At 35.3% G+C, this 18,204-nt stretch overlaps 1 protein-coding gene across 1 annotated transcript in view; it reads left to right on the top strand.

Moving 5' to 3' along the window:
* The first annotated feature begins 645 nt into the window (after positions 1-645).
* LOC138706410 (uncharacterized) overlaps positions 646-18,204 on the top strand; it is a 630,831-nt gene continuing 613,272 nt past the window's right edge. The window contains exons 1-2 of the mRNA XM_069835680.1: positions 646-777; positions 4,984-5,789. The gene's annotated coding sequence lies outside the window, so the exon portion shown is untranslated. The remainder of the gene's footprint in view (positions 778-4,983; positions 5,790-18,204) is intronic.

An 18,204-nucleotide genomic window follows, 5' to 3' on the forward strand; every position in this document is an offset into this window, starting at 1 on the left:
GATTTCCGGTCGGGGCAAGTTACCTGATTGAGGTTTTTTCCGAGGTTTTCCCTCAAACCAATATGAGCAAATGCTGGGTAACTTTCGGTGCTCATTTCACCGGCATTATCACCTTCATCTCATTCAAACGCTAAATAACCTAAGATGTTGATAAAGTGTCGTAAAATAACCTACTAAAAATACGTGTGATTTAGCGTCCTTACAAGAAGTCTAGAAACTGATGAAATATCTATATACTTGTGTGAGCTCTGAGCTTGTTGACCACTTGTCTGATTCTACCGTTTGCCGTCACACTCAAAGAAAAGGAGATCATAGGGTTTTGGAACACGTACAGGGGTGGGGATGGTCTCTCGCTCAGCGCTGGCGAACGAAACACAAAGTCGCGAGGCCGGGCCGCGTGTTCTTTTCGTCGACCAGCAGCGCCGTCACAGCCATCGCATCGGGATTCGATCCCGAGAGTTTTGCGAAAATTTATTTAACAACTTTTATAACAATGAATGAGAGGGAACAAAGCTCTCAGACTTTTACGGATTCGAACACCGACTGGGCCATGTCGTTTTGTAGAAGGTGCATGCATTCGTCGCACCACGCTTGGAGCGTGCTGCGGAGTCGAGCGCCCGCAGACGAGTGGTGCCGTCAGTGTGCGCGGGAGTGTCGGCGCGGGAGGTTGTGAGTGTGGCAGCGGGCATGCTCCGCACAGAACGGCGCGGCGCGGGAACCGGCCGCCGGCAGATCAGTGTTGCCTAGCAACGCCTCTCGTCACTTTGGATTGTTCTGGTTAGTCATTTGTTTCTCTATGACGAAACGATAAAGTTTCAGTGTTGCCTAGCAACTCCTCTCGTGCTCTGGTTAGTCATATTCATGATATGTTGCTATATATCGAAAGTTTTGAAGTTTTGCGCGTTGCTTAGCATCAATTCAAGTAATGTATTTTCACTGTTTTCTAAAATCTTAGCGAAAAAAGTGCTGTTTGCATACAATTTCCGTTGTTTGTATACCATTTTTTTTTAGCTGTGTGTAGTAATTATTTAAAATTTTTGCGAAGAAAATGTGTTTACGAACACTTTACGTTTATTTGTTTGTTTTCAATTGTTTTCGTTTGAACTGTAGATTGTTTTAGCTATATGTATAAATATATCTTCTTAGTTAATTACGATGGGGGTTGTAAGTGTATTAGCATGCAACGTTACTCGTTTGCACGTGTAAACTTCTGTGTTACGTAGTAGTGCCTATGTTAATTCCGTTGTTATTTATTTTTTAAGAAACATCGTGTTTCCTTCTATATAGACTATGTAACTATATGTTGCAATTCCTTTGACTCTTTAAAGAATCGGCAGAAATGTTTCAGTAGTGATGAGAGTTACAGTACTTTGCAAGTAGTGGTATCTAGTGTTCCGTTTGATAGTTTCCCCCCTTATTAAGGGAAGCGAGTTTTTCTATCAAAGAAAATATCTCGCATGACGAATGTGGAGTCAATTATTAAGAAATTCTTTTAATAGGTCTAATTATGAAGAAAACACACATTCAATATACGTACATAAATTTATATAAATTACATGTGAAGTTAATGTAACCACAATACGGGTTATTACTTCTATATCCTGGCAGAATTGAATAAAGGGTTATTCGTTTATTACAAAATATAATTCTATTTTTTTATTTTAGTTGGTTATTTAACGACGCTGTATCAACTACTAGGTTATTTAGCGTCGATGAGATTGGTGATAGCGAGATGATATTTGGCGAGATGAGATATAATTCTAATCACAATCATTTTCTTGTACTTCAGCAAGTGTGAAGATAGTGAATTTGACCGAAATGTTTGTTCTGTTCAAGTAAACAAAGCTGTAAAACAGCCCCGTTTAACGCTGTTGTAAATCAAAAGCACCCAATATGCTCACGATAAGATACGCTACTGTTACTGTGTGTAGACTACTGCTGTGAAACAATACACCTGCTTGTGCCTTGTTTTATTCTTTCTCTCATTGCTTACTTATTTTATCCATTCATTGAAAAATATGTTCGTTTTATTAATCTTAATTATTTTAGATTGCTTCTTTCTTTAATACATGAATGAATGAATGAATTCATGTTTCTTTCTTCAATATGTAAATTAATTAATTAATTTTATTTCTTTCTTCAATGTATTAATTAATTATTTCTTGTTTCTTTGTTTATCGCTTGAATGTATTAATTCATTAATTGTTTAGTTAATTCATTTTTTAGTGTTTCTTTCTTTCTTCCTTCAATATATTAATAATTCCTTCTTGTTTCTTTCTTCAATATGTTAATGAATTCTGTGTTGTTTCTTTGTTTCACTTTGCACTGCATTAATTAATAATTTTTAGATAATTAATTCATTAATTGTGCCTTGTTTATAACGATGCTATTAACCTTTTTACCAAGGAACAAATATATACTTTTTATCTATTTATGCTATTATTTTGCTACCATTTCTAGATTCTTTAACTTATTAAGTCATTACTAAATTTTTTTATTAGTTAATTATTTTTTGTTTATTCGTTTCTTTCTTTTTTCAAAATATTGATTAATTTATTAAATTCATTCTTCGATCTTTTCATTGTTTATGCACACATATATTTACCCTATTTCCATTTATTTTTGGCTACATACGTACTATTTATTTTTTCGTTTCTTCCTTTCTTCCTTCGTCGCCCTTTATATGACTGAACACATCACTGTTGGTAGGAGAGGGAAATTAATTTGATAGTACACTAGACATTTCGCAAATGCGGGTCTGCTTGGTCATGTGATTTGCATGACACAGGACCATCGCTGAGACATCACAGGGCGGAGGACAATTTTTTTTCCATTCCCCACATCGGTAATCGAACCTCGAATCTAATTGTTGAGACGCGCACGCGCTGTCCACATAGCAACAACGGCGGGCTATTGTTATGTTTATTTCTCTATTCATTCATATTTTTGTTGCTAATTTCTTTAATTGATTTTTCCATCCATTCATTGATTCTTTCATTATTTATGTATGACTTCGTCTTTTCCCTTATGCACAGAGTTCCTATGCATACCGGTTCCAAGTTACGTCGACTTAATAACGGTAGTGCCGAGCGCCTGTCCCGAGGAAGCTAAACGGTAAGGGGTGGAAGGGACTGATCTGCGTAGGAAAGCGTGCACGGATCTGTCCGTACGTCGGCGTACGACCGCTCGCCGTCCACCCGCCATTAGATTTAGGTAGGGGTTGGAATGGGACCGGTCTGCACAGGAAAACTCAGTATATTTCATTCTTAAGTTATTCATGTGATTATTGTAATTCATTAATCATTGTTTATTTTCTTGTCTTTCTCTGTTTGTTCTATACATCCATTATATACACTTTTTCGTCGTTTCTGTTTTCCTTTTCATAATAATTCATTCATTTATAGTCTTTTGCCCAAGGATAGGTCTTTCACTGCAAACCCAGCATTCTCCAGTATTTCCTACTTTCTGCATTCCTCTTAGTCTCCGCGTATGACCCATATATCTTAATGTCTCTATCATCTGATATCTTCTTCTGCCCCGAACTCTTCTCCCATTCACCATTCCTTCCAGTGTATCCCTCAGAAGGCAGTTTATTTTCAACCAGTGACTCAGCCAATTCCTTTTCCTCTTCCTGATCACTTTCAGCATCATTCTTTCTTCACCCACTCTTTCCAACACACTTTAGTTTTTTATTCTGTCTGTCCGTATTTGTGTAATTCTGGATTAGTTTTTTCATTCTTTCTTAATTTTTATTTCTCTTAATTAAAAAAAATTATTAATCTATTCACTTATTATTTATTTAATTAATTTAACTATTTAATTCATTTATTGTATTTATTTATTTCTCTTCCTTACTTCCCGTTTCATTTTTCCATCATCAAATAATTGGTATAGGTAACATTTTAAAATTCATTTATAATTATTTATTCCTCTTAATATATGTATAGTACTTATGATTTCTTTCTTCATCGAAGCATTCATTATGGATCTCGTGTATGTATGTGTGTGTATATATATATATATATATATATATATATATATATATATATATATATATATTTGTATTTACATCCACATTTAAATTTAGTGTAGGCTATTTATTTTTGTCTATATTTCGTTTTTAATCAATCATCATTGATTTCACTATTCTAGTCTATTAATTAATTAATTAATTCATTCATTCGTTCATTAAATAGGAGATCTACTCATTGATATGCTCTTTTCATGCATTACTGTTTCTTTTAATGCGGTAACTGTAACTCATTTTCATTCATTTAGATTAGCTTTCTTCTTTAAATTACCAGTAATTCTCCTTCGTGTGTGTGTGTGTATGTATACACATACATACATACATACATACATACATACATACATACATACATACATACATACATACATACATACATACTAAAATGTTTTTTACATGAAACGTGCTATATTTGTAATATAAGTTGTTTTGATACCTCATATAACAATTACCTTTTGTTTTCATGAAAAAAGATGTCACTAATTACAATAAAAACTTGTTTTCATTTAATTACAATTATAAAAACTGCTACAGATTAGAGTTTCGCTGAGATAAAACTGTTCCCATTCTCTTGGCCGGATTATCATTTTATTTTTATTTATTTATTTTAACATTTATTTATCGCATTCACTCGACGAACCAAAAGTGTCGTTTGAAACTGAATGACCTACGCTTCTTGTCATAGAAACATTGAGACAAGTATTTTTTTTTCCTTTGAAAAAAGTCATCATAATTGGCTGTAACTGCAATGACCAAGAGAACAAAGGGTAAGACTGTTTTATTTTGTTCACTATGAGCATTACGCATGAAGTGGCAGTTTACAGCCAGCTTTTTTTTTTTACAATGATTTAATGGTAATGAATTTGATTTACACGACGCGCATGTCATGTAAGTGACATGTTCAAGTGTTGTACAAAAAGGAGCGTTCTGACAATCGATTTGTATGATTGATGCAGGTTTTTAAGGCTGCCGGAAGACCTCGCTTGGGCACTCCGTCAACGTGGGGAGTTACATCACTGGAATGCCAACTTTTGAATGATGACAACGCTCAAATGTGTGAATCTGAATAAACAAGAAAAAAAAAGAGCAACTGCTGACATGTACTGAACAGAAAGTGTTTAACCCAATTCAGTCGCCAAAGAGACTTTTAGAAAACTTCTAGCCTACTTTCCACGCCGGAAAAATTGTTTTCCTTTTCAGCTTGCGTGTGATGTGAATAAAATTACGAGAACTTGAAGAGAAATAAATTTGTCCTGTGTTTGATACTTTGCGGTCCGCGTAGTGACAGGTTATTTGACATTTATTATCGTGTAATGTATTTTTTACGTCTCGGTTGACATGACCATTGTCGTAGCTTTTTTGTGTGACCGGTGTAAAATTTAAATACTGCCGTGCTTTGCGTGTTCGCGTGCCGGGCAATATGATGTCCTGAGTACCAGAATCTGGAGGGGAAAAAAGTTTTTTATGGCCTTGTTTGAAGAACTTAATTCATTGTATGTCCCTTTGCTGACTTTTCCATTCACGCATTCCCCTCCCACAACCCCCGACAGGCAGCTTGTATCGTAATGGAACTTTAATACTCGGCTTTCATCTGTTTTGACGGGTGCGTTCCCAAATCCATATCGCGGCAGTGCAAGTATTTCCTACGCAGGAGCAGCGGTAACATCAGCATCAGCAGCAACAACAACAAACACCGGAATTTACTCTGTGCACATTGACATCTTCTGGATCTTTTTTCTCCATCACGGGGCAGTATATAAAGGTAAGGTAGACTAATTATTCACTTTGTAAATTACAGTAGAAATATTAAAAATAAAGATTTAGAGAGCATGTAAAAGTAGGTCCAGAATCGTATCTGAGTACACGAGCAAAGGTAGTAGAAACGGGAGAAAATTCACACTTAACAGTGACACTCAAGAAAGATTTTTGCCGAAAACAACAGCTCTTCTGTGTTTAACAGTTGAGTTAAATTCAACCATGAAGCAGCAGTTGTCTGTGGGTTGCTATGCTTGAAGTTAGATTCGAAATTTGAGGGCTGAAACCTGGTCGAAAGTGAAGGATTCGTTTAAATAAAGATACAATTCTTGCCATAGTTCATTGGGAAGGGGAGGATAGCTAAACTAGAGATCTAGCATCGTAGACTTACGACAAGTAAAATAACACTCCGATTGATACAATTTTAGGAAAAATCAACAGTCGTTGCAGATTTAAATAAAAATAAAATAAAGAGTGATAGGAGATTTTTAAATCCCATTTATTGCGTGACTACAGCTTTATTTTTTGGAATTTATTATTTATTAATTTTATACATAGCCTATTCCGTTTTAATGGGAGTATTATGATAATTAAATTATGCATATATATCTCGCTGTGGGGTTTAATTGTTGTGATATTCTGTTATAATTGTACATATAGGCTATAATAGGCTATATAATTATATAAACATACATGTTGCATCATCATAAATCAATGAGGGATGTAGGCCACATGGCCTGTTTCGGTACTATAATTATAATGCATCAGATTGAAAGTCTCTTGAGAGTTCGACTTTGAGTTCATTTTGCACGGGGATGATTATATACAAGAATTGAAGTGCCTGAGCTTTTTCCCCCCAAAAATCCTCCCATTCAATTTCAATTGGAATTATGCATTACTTTGGAAAAACTCTGTATGTATTATGAAGATAGCCGGCCCGGATGGCTCAAGCGGTAGGGGTACGGCATGTCTCTATCGCTTGGTCCGAAGGGTTGTGGGTTCGAGTCCCGCCTCGGGCATGGGTGTTGTGTTTGTATTAGTGTAAGTAAAACAAAGGAAACAAATGAAAAACGAAAACAGAAAACAAAGATAACTTTGGTAAACGGCCTCTGGCCGGTCTAAATTAAAAAAAAAAAAGATGCTTAATCGAACCGGATAAATATCGTCCTTGATAATCAGCGTTTACAGAACATCACTTATGACAATACATGTTGTCGTCGTCCATCATCATCATCATCATCATCATCATCATCATCATCATCATCATCATCATCATCATCATCATCATCATCATCATCATCAAACTCCTCTCACGAATATAGATATAGTGTTTTATTTCGGTCTCAAATGTATTTCACCTGTTGGTCGTTTTAAGAACGACTGCCAAGTCTTCTTTTTTCATCTGGGATGATATTAGAGAATATCTTTAGTCATTTTTGAGAAATGTTATATTCAATTTGTTTTGTAATTTTCATTTTTTCTTCTAGAATTGGTGTAATCTCTAATTCCTGTTCTATCTCATTTCTTCCATTGTTCAATAGGGTACCGACCTCCTGTTTTCTTGAAGAATTCATTTTCGATGTGGTTAATTTGTTTCTGTCCATTTTTCGTATACCTAGACCAAATTTCACTCCCATGTATTGAATTTAGAACTGATAACTGTTTAATCAGAAATGAAAAAGATACTCACTCACTCACTCACTGGAAATTAAATACGGGTCCTCCGAGCCCCAATAATAATAATAATAATAATAATAATAATAATAATAATGATAATTATGATAATGGTAATATATTTGTAATAGTTTTGAATCACTTCTTTTCCTTCGCCACGTTACTTTTCTGTGAAAGTGAAATAATTTACATTATTTTGTATTTGCCGAGAGACTGTTTGGTAGTTCATGATGTCCGTAGCCCCCACCATATTTTGAAAATAAATTTAATGTAAATTTGAATTAATTTCGTTTTTTCATGGACAGATTTTTTTCTCCGTAAGTTAATTTTTATGTATTATTAACTACAGTTGAACCATACACTCAGCTTTGTTATACTGTATAATATTGATAAAATTTGCGCACAAATATAGATTGTAAACAGTATAATACCTACGTAACTTAGCGAAATCTTGACATGATAAAGATCACATAATATGTTTCTACATAAAAACGTCCTCACACAGTTTGTCTTAATGTCAGTAATTTTTCCGTGGTTATCGGTAATTTACGAGTCAAGTATTTCGAGTGAAGTTAGCAGTTTAAAACTAACAAGCAAACTTTCTCAATGGGGGCAGATAAAGTTATTTTTTTCTTTCACCATGTTAATAATGTCAAAACAAGTACTTATACAAATTTTGACCACTCGAGCGCAATTATGAGGGCCGTAAAAATGTTTCCCTGGTGCCGTTTATAGGGAGAAAACACAATTTCATGGAGAGATTTATTGTAACAGAAACAGCAATTGTTGAGCTATTTTTCAAAATATTCCCCACCGGAATTGATGTCATTTGTCATACCGTGGGATCAACTCTTGTATCCCTGTGTCGTAGAAGTCTGTCGCCTGGGATCGGAACCAGTGTGTGTCAGCCATCTGCACCTCTGTATCGTTGTCATGGTATGAAAAGGCCTCAATTCCAGTGGGGAACATGTTGAAAAATACCTCAACAATTTTTTATACCTGTTCCAATAAATTTTTCCGATGAAATAGTGTTTTCTTTCTGTAAACGACCCCAGGAAAACTTATTTTTTAACGGTCTTCGTAATTGCGCTCGACTAGCCAAAATTTTACAAGCACTTGTTTTGAAATTATTAACATGGTGAAAGAAAAAAAAAGTTTATCTGTTTTCATGAAACTGTTTGCTTGTATAAGACATATTTTAATGCATCATGTTTAGGAGGATCAACATTATTGACGACTTATTGGCTGAGTTTTCTTTTCATTTTTTGTGTGGCATTTAAAAGAAACTTAACAAATGTTTAGGATAATTAATACGAATAAGCGAGAATGTGTATCTAAGGAATTCAAGAACATTTGCATTTTCTTTTTATAGTTTAAACTTATGAATTAAAAAAAAAAACGTTTTGCCATATTAGTCATTTTTGTTCAAAAACCTGACCTCTGTCACCAGTAAAATTTTTTATATCTGTAACGTCATTTACAATTTGTATGAAGAATGCGAGTCAGCGACGTAGCTCAGGCGGCAGGAGCGTTTCCTTGCTGATAAGGGGCTACGCTTGGCCGTGGGTTCGATTTCCGCTTGGGCTGATTACCTGGTTGGGTTTTTCCGAGGTTTTCCCCAATTTAAGGCGAATGTCAGGTAATATTTGGCGAATCCTCGGCCGCACCTCACGAAATACCATCTCGCAATCACCAATTCCGTCGACTCTAAATAACCTAGTAGTTGATACAGCATCGTTAATTAACCAACTGAACACAAAAAATAAAATGGTTGCTGTGATACGAAATCTTTCCATTATTAAAACCTAAGAAAATTGCCATTAAATTCATTCTTTACGTATTATTAATTGCAACTGAACTTTTTTTAGAGTGAATCTTGTCGTGTTGTATTAACATACTGCAAAATGTGTGATATGGTTGCTAGGACACGAAGTGGTGCTGATAAAATAAAAACTGACATAAGGAAAGCATTATTATGTTGGTCTTATGTGCATTATTAATTACAGTTGGACTTCGTAGCCCGTCTTATGTCACTTTAGCACTTCGTTTTATGTCAGCTTAGAAGCCTCGAGGTGAGGTATGGGGCTGTTTCCACATGTTCGATCTCTGTAGACTTTCTTGTTAGAAGTTTTTATTACGCTGGGTTTACCGCGGAATCGGGAGAGCTGGGAGTGGGGACACAAGTTTCGTGTTTTCATTTCGCTGATCCCAGCTACGGACGGTTTTTTTTCCCCCTAGCAGAGACTGGGAAATTGATTTTGTTGGGATGTTTTTATTAAATAACAACAATTAATTTCATAATTTGAAAAAAAAAGTTTTGTGAACTTTTTAAACATGTTAGAAGCCAAAATGCGATAGTAACTCTCTTTGCTTGCAGGATATTGAGTTATGCCTCAACATTCAATCAGAGTGACTCCCCGTTTGCACAAGTATAGTAGTAATCATTTCAGTAAATAATAACACAATCCATTATTCATGTATCTATTTTATGACATAAATACCGATATTCAAGTCCACTTTATGTAATCCAAATATTTTTGAGATTCCAACTATCTGATTTGACTGAAAAACTTGTGATTTTCAGCCCCTCGAGATTGCGGAGAATTTTGTAAGTTTCAAATGATATCGATTGATTTTCAGAATTCAATCACCTTTGAATTTATGAAAAAAATGTTTCAGGACTCAAGCACTTTCAGTTCAACGAAGGGATTTTGGTAGTTTAAACATCTTTGATTTGATAGAGAAATTTGTAGAATTCAAATACGTTTATTTTTTATTTTGTGAAGGAATTTGTAGCATTAAAATATCTTTGATATGATGGAGAAATTATAAAATTCAAATTGATTTAATTAAGTACTATCAGAATTAAAAAGTTTTTGATTTTAGAGAAGTATCTTTAAAATTGTAACATATTTTATTTTTTGTAGAAATCTTTAGGACTAAAACATTTCCGATTTTTGCAGGAATCTTTATGGTTCAAACACCTTCGATTTGGTGAAGAATTAAAAAAATTCAGATCTCTTGGATTTGATGAAGGAATTTATAGACTTAAAACACCTTCGATTTTATGAAGAAAATTTTTTCAAACACGATTAATTTAGTGAAGTAATTGCTGTTACTAAATTTTTTATTCTGTTTAGGGATTTGTAGAAATATAACCCTTTTGATTTTATGACTATGGGATTCAAACTCCTTTGCTGTGATGGGAGGTTTTATGAAAGACAAAAATGTCGTTGAAGTAGGTTTTCTGAGGGTAATCTCATTTTATCGCCCTCTGTGATGTAATGATTACCTTAATAACCGTTGGATTCGAGATTCCGCGTGTTAAAACCCGACAGAGGATGATGGATTTAAAGGTGATAGGACTCTTAGCATAGATTCCTTTTGGAGGAAATAAAAGCTGTGTGGTCCGTGATGCACTACTGTAGCTATACGACCACAATATAAGAACTCTACCCATGATAGAAAACTTTGACAAAATTTGTCTGCGATTTGTTGCCCACGTTGTATTTCGACACTAACTAATGTCTGAAATTATTGAAAGTCGTTAAATAAACTACTACTACTAATACTACTACTACTACTACTACTACTACTACTACTACCACCGAGCGTCCACCAGTTAGGTTAATCTAACGAATCAAAGTAATATCACACTCAGCAACTCAATGTGTATGTAACCAGTTATCAGATAGCATGACTCGCCTTGGTCCGACCTTAACGACACAGTTCGATCAGTGTCTGCTGTTTCCGATCAACCTAACCGGCAGACACTCGATACTACTACTGTACTATTACTACTATTGTCTTCAATTATGAGACTCATAGTTAAGTATCTACCTCTGATTGAAGTTCTGGCTGATATGTACGTACATCTATTATCAAGCAGTACATCTCACTTGACGATATGTGTCAGAGGAAGAACAATTGTTTGTATGCATCTGAAGTCTGAAGTAATACATATCTAGCTAATCGGCGATGTATGCAATGGAGGGGGAAAGGGCCGTCCTACCCTATTATCTCCTGGCCTAGTTGCCTCATAAGTGGTGTCTTGTTGGTATCACTTGTGAGGTTCAGACCTATCTTCGGACAGTTAAACAACAACAACAACAAAGTTAAGTATCCAAAAATACATCAGTTTACCCTATTGCAAATAGTATAGGCATAGTGAGAGTTACAAGTACTTAAGGTAAATATAGCTTTTTATCTCTATTTATTTATAGTTGCTCTAACTCCCAGGTGTCGGCCTCGGTAGCGAACTCCGTATAGCGCTGGCCTTCTGTGCTCGAGATTGCGGGTTCGATCACGGCCCAGCCCAGTGTGCTTAAATGCGATAGGCTTATATTAGTATATTTACAGGCATGTAAAAGAACTCCTGCGTGACAAAATTCCGGCACATCGGCGACACTGATATAACCTCTACAGTTACGAGCGTCGTTAAATAAACAATTTTTTTTAAAACTCCTAGGTAATTTTGTAATAATTGGATTCCGGAATTCGCCTTTATTTAGTTCAAAAATAGTTATATTAAGTCGAGAAAAACGACGAAAAAAACTTCGACTAGATTGGTCAGCACTGGGGATCGAAACCGGGACTTCCAGAATGCGAGCCATTGTGTTACTACTAAGCCATCTCGGAAGCTAAATATTGTTAAGGCAGATAAAGGCAATGACCCCTCACCAATTTGTGATTAACTGATAAATGTTACGATGAAAGAGTAGTGGAACGGAGAAAAATTCTCTTCGGCGCCGGGATTTGAACCCGGGTTTTCAGCTCTACGTCCTGACGCTTTATCCTCTAAGCCACACCGGATTCCACCTCGGTGTCGGAAGAATCGTCTCAGTTTTAAGTTCCAACTCTTGGGTTCTCTCTAGTGGCCGCCCTCTGCACTACGTCATAGATATAGTGCAGAGGGCGGCCACTAGAGGGAACCCAAGAGTAAGAACTTAAAACTGAGACGATTCTTCCGACGCCGGGGTGGAATCCGGTGTGGCTTAGTGGATAAAGCGTCAGCACGTAGAGCTGAAAACCCGGGTTCAAATCCCGGCGCCGGAGAGAATTTTTCTCCGTTCCATTACTCTTTCATCGTATGATGACGCAGAATATCTGCATGGAAATATCATATGTACTTCGGTACATTATAATAATATATATGATAAATGTTGCTTTGAATCCATACTTGTCTATGAAAAGCGTAGAAAGGTACACAAAAATAGGTAAATTTTTAGTAGTAGTACGGTTACCAAACAGAATTTTGAAGGTTCAAATTGTATTAGATTTATGCTTCATGTAACGATGACTACATCAGTATCGACAAATGGAAGCTTATGATGAGTAATTTCTGAACTACTTTGTGTAAGTAAGACAACGGAATTACTTTTTCCCTAGAAAATACAATGTGAGAGATGAGGTAATGGTCGTGGTGTCCTTAGGAGCATGCCTAATTTGGTTGTAACTGTACGGTGTACGAACAACTCTGTTCTCTGGAACTGAAGCAAGGACGTCTGGGTATTGTGCTCTCTTGGTCTGAACCCTCGACGGGCCCCATTTGCAGTGATCAGTGTTCCACTGTCAGTAGCCGCTTCCCTTTCCCTCCCGCTGGCCCGGTTCCCTTAGATCTGTGCCGAGATACACAGATGAATAGTGCAGGAGAGAGAGGGAGTTGAAGAGATAGTGACGAGGGAAAAGGGAGATGGATAGGCATGAAGACCAAAGATTCAAAGAGAAATAGATTGACAAATAGACAGCCAGACACAAGGGAAGTAATATTATAGTCTACGTAAAGACAGAACAGAGCTAAAATCACAAAGTCAGCAATTTTGTTGTGGAAGTGCTGACTTCGAGTCTAGGTTTCACATCAGTTGCTTTGATCTTTCCTTTTAACACGATGCTATTCTGTTTCTGTTTTTATTTATTACTTGCAAATATCGTTTTTGTGTCTTTTTCTCTTTCTTACTTCCCCCATGGTTATGATTGAAACTAATGAAAGAAAATTGTCTCAATCATTTTATTATTTCCACCAATTTTAAGCATCTATGTTCAAAAAGAAAGAAAATATTATTAGAGACAAACACAACGAAGAAAAGTGTGGATTTTCACATAACTAGTTACATGGGCCTGTTTAAAGCGTAAAATTAATAAATGGTCAGGTATTTTACTTCTTTGGGGTTATAAAATAGTTATTTTTCTATATAATACAGCGAATTGAATTTATACTCTCATTTTGGATGTGCTGTAAAAGATTTAATCTTTATAAATTTTCAATAATAGTTCAAGAAACTAAGCTACGAACGGGAATATTGTATCAATGGTACGGTTACATGAAATGAATTTCAGAATGGTTCTTGATATGTGACGTTGACATAGTCTATGTAAATTACGATGTGACTGGGATATGAAATCATGCAACTATTAAAATTAACATAAATAAGTCTCTGTCAGATTTATTTTATACGAATTATTAACTGTAATTGCAATTAACTTATAACTTATAATTTATTTATTTAATAGTTTACACTTGAGCTACATTAGACATTGCAGCCCGAAAGAGCAGAAGCTCGTGCTCGGCCGCAGTTCAGATCAGTTATACAAAATATATCACAAAATTAAGAAAGTTCATTGAGCACAATAACATTAATGAATGGTAAAATACATACAGCATGTAATAATAGGGTCTATATACAAATAGAAAATACAAAAGTACATATGTAAATATTAACTCAATTAGCTTAAACAATTAAATAATTAATCTGATTTCTTAAATCTATGTGTGCTAAGTGTACTTAGCTCAGAGTAAGCTCTAATTAATGCATTATATATTTTGGGTCCAAAATTTCTGCTGTGTTTTAATCCAGCAGTTGTGTGGCATTTGGGAGAAAGAAACTGTAGTTTTGTCTCGTATGGTATTCGTGAGGATCAAATTTAAATTTATTGTTGTTTTTATGGAAGTAAATCACCAATGTTTGTTTATAAATTTGTTCTAGATTTGATACATCAAATTCCTGAAAAATTAATTTTGTTGGGTAATCAAAAGGTTTATATAGACAAATTTTGATAATTATTTTTTGGAGCAAATTTAAAGGATGGAGAGTCGATTTTGCCATTCCTCCCCAACCTAAAATACCATACTGAATTGCTGATTGAAACAGAGCTAAGTACACAGTACGCAGAACATAAACAGGTAAATAAGAGCGTAGAATGGAAAATTTGTGGATTGTCATTAAATCATGAACTTTATACCTTCGTATGTAATATTTGTGTAAAATTACTTTCACATATATGTAGTTGCTGAGATACGAAATCGTACCAATATTAAAATTTCTGTTCATGCGATGTTTCAAGGACTCTCTTGAACTGAACCCGATCTCCGTGGTTTGGTCTTCGTCTCCGATTTCAACCTCAGCAGCAAAGCGTGAACGATTCCTTGTGACTGAGGGCCAACCAGAAAAGACATGAGATGGTTAGAATATGAAAGATGAGAGGAGGAGCAGGAATGGGAGTAGGAATAATAAACAAACAAATAAATGAAAATTTGAGGAAAAAGTATGAATGCAGATTTAATTTAAAACATGAAAATGTGTGTGGAACGAAAGAAAGATTAACAAAAGTGGAAAGTATGGAAGAATTGAAGACGGGACGAAGAAAATTAATAATAAAAATAAGAAAATATGCAAAGAGAAACAAAAGAAAGAATAAAACTGGAGATTAATATGAGAAAAAAACTATGAAAGAAGTAATAGCTGAGAGAATGTAGCGGAAGATTAATATATAGAAGAAAATTTGGGGAGAATGAAGTTGAAAATTAAAATAGAGGAGAAAATGTGGAACGAAACATGGGAGAAAGAGTGAAGTGGAAGATTAAAATAGGGAAGAAAATGTGAACCGTAAAACGGGAGAAATGAATAAAGCGGAAGATAAATATGATGAAAATATGGAATAGAAAGCTGTCAAAGGAATGAATTGGGAGCTTAATATAGAGAATAAAATGTAAAACAGAAAGCGAAAGAAAATATAAGTGGAAGATTAATGCAAAAATGAAAATATGGAATAAGGAAGTTGAAAATCATGAAGTATGTGATTAAAAGAAGTAATAAATAGAAGGAATGAAATAAAGAACAGAACGGTAGACTAATGAAGATTAGGAAATGTGGAAGGCACAATGAAAAGGAGGATAAAAATAGGGAAGAGTATTTTGAAGGAGAACAGAAGAAAGAAAAAAAAAAATAGGAGTTTTTAATAATAGAAAGAAAATATGAAATTTTGTACTGAAGAAAGAATTAAGCGCAGGGTTACTGAAAGGAAGATCTAATGAAGGAAAACAAAATAAGAAAAGAGCCACATCTGTGGAGTAACGGTTAGCGCGTCTGGCCGCGATACCAGGTTCGATTCCCGGTCGGGACAAGTTACCTGGTTGAGGTTTTTCCGGGGTTTTCCCTCAACCCAATGTGAGAAAATGCTGAGTAACTTTCGATGCTGGGCCCCGGACTCATTTCAACGGCGCTATCACCTTCATCTCATTCAGACGCTAAATAACCTGAGATGTTGATAAAACGTCGTAAAATAACCTACTTAAAAAAAAAGGAAAATGGAAGGGGAGAATTAATCGTGAGAAAATATGAAAAGAACGGAAGGAACCCAAGAAAGATAGAACACAGGAGGTGGAAAGTGAGGGATAATTTAAAAAGATGATTAGTGGAAGAAAGAAAGAAGAATAAAAGGAAAGTTACAAAGGAAATTAATACAAGCATTAAATTAAAATTAAAAAAATTGAAGTGGAAAGTAGAATGGAATAAAGCAGGAGGATAACAAATGGAACTTGTTTTAAGCATACCTTTGTGTATTGTGAAAGCAGTGGTAACTTCCGTGGGGGCACTGGTAGACGATGATGACAATGATGATGATGGCAGTAATGATAAATCTACCATAAATTCACTATTCCCGTATCGTTGGTGTAAGTGTAAATTTGAGTGCTTCATTAGGGTGTGTGGCACATGTTGTGGCGGTTCACTCTCACCACAGAGCGACATTTGTTACACCGTGTCGACACTATTAATAGAGCAGCACGTGGCATGCAGTACCTGGAGGTGTTTCATTCAACGTCTCTTTGAACTACAGGTAGCGAAATATCGATAAGGGACTTCGGAACCGAACGACTATCAAAGTAAAGAATATCGGTTCCTCAGCCCCTTTGGTGAACAAAGATTCCGTGGAATTTCCTCGAATTGAATCAGGCGGTTGGAAAAGAAGAAAAAGAAAAAATGTTTCTATTGACGGATACTTTTAACTCTGTCGTTAGCTGCACTATAGGAATATTTATTTATTTTATTGGATTATTTTACGACGCTGTATCAACATCTAGGTTATTTAGCGTCTGAATGAAATGAAGGTGATAATGCCGGTGAAATGAGTCCGGGGTCCAGCACCGAAAGTTACCCAGCATTTGCTCCTATTGGGGTGAAGGAAAACCCCGGAAAAAACTTCAACCAGGTAACTTGTCCCGACCGGGATTCGAACCCGGGCCACCTGGTTTCGCGGCCAGACGCGCTGACCGTTACTCCGCCTATAGGAATAATGAGCCAAAATATATTTCATTTATATTAACATTTGAAACCACTACATTCTCTTGACACGTGATATAGTACAGTGTCTTAAAAAATGGGTCTGATATTTTAAGGGGTGGTATGACTTATCAAAACAAGTAAAAGAAGTCTAATGAACACGTGTGCTGAAATTAATATCTTCCGAGATATTAGAACTTGATCATAGCAGATGCTCGATGTGACTTTCATTCATCATAACACATCTTTCTGCTCGACGTCTTGGACAGCGGTGACCAAAGCGGGTGTCGTGATTACATCGTGTAATCACAGACATTCAAACGAGTACGAGGAGTTTCCTGTACATTGCTGTGTGTTTCATTCACGTACTGGAAGCAAGCAGTGGCGGCATCATGTCGCTCTACAAACCCTGTCTCTACAAGAACTAAGGGGTGGTTTCGTAAAGAATGAGAAGGATAACTTTTTTGTTGTTCTTCGGACAAAATTTAATATGTTTACTTTACCTTATTATTATTATTATTATTATTATTATTATTATTATTATTATTATTATTATTATTATTATTACTACTGACCACTAAGTATATGTTTCTATAATTCTTCTGTACGTGCATGAATATTGATATTTTTAGACCTTCGCCCTGGAAGAATAAAATTATTAGGTTTTATCTCAATTTTAATCTTCTTAATCTTTAGATGATGGTAATAATTTATTAGTTATTCATTTAATAATAATATTGTAGAAAACCTGATTCAATATTATGTGCCAACGAACTGTTACACGCCAGGAAATGACAAGTCTTAAATCATAGCCAGGAAGAGAAAGACGAGAAAAAATAAATGTAAGGAAGTCAGCTACTTAATGGGGTTTGAAGTATCTCGTGCTCTAAAGCCTTTTAATAGAACAGAATTTCTCAAAAGAGTAATGATTAAAATAGCTCAAATAACTTGTCCATAAGAAGTTTTTAATTTTGAAAAACTACGAATTTCTCGACCAAGTATCGAGAGAAGAATTTAGAAAATTCCAGATTATATTCAAGAGGAAGGTTAAAAAGGAATCAAGAAAAATCGTATATTATTCACTGGCTCTTGATGACAGCAGTGACATTACTGATACAGCAAAGCTTGAGATTTTTATGTATGTATGTACTTATTCACACTGCAATGGGTATATACCCGGTGGCAGTGGTA

Source organism: Periplaneta americana, chromosome 9 (assembly GCF_040183065.1).
Source record: "Periplaneta americana isolate PAMFEO1 chromosome 9, P.americana_PAMFEO1_priV1, whole genome shotgun sequence".
In the NCBI taxonomy this organism is placed as follows: domain Eukaryota; kingdom Metazoa; phylum Arthropoda; class Insecta; order Blattodea; family Blattidae; genus Periplaneta; species Periplaneta americana.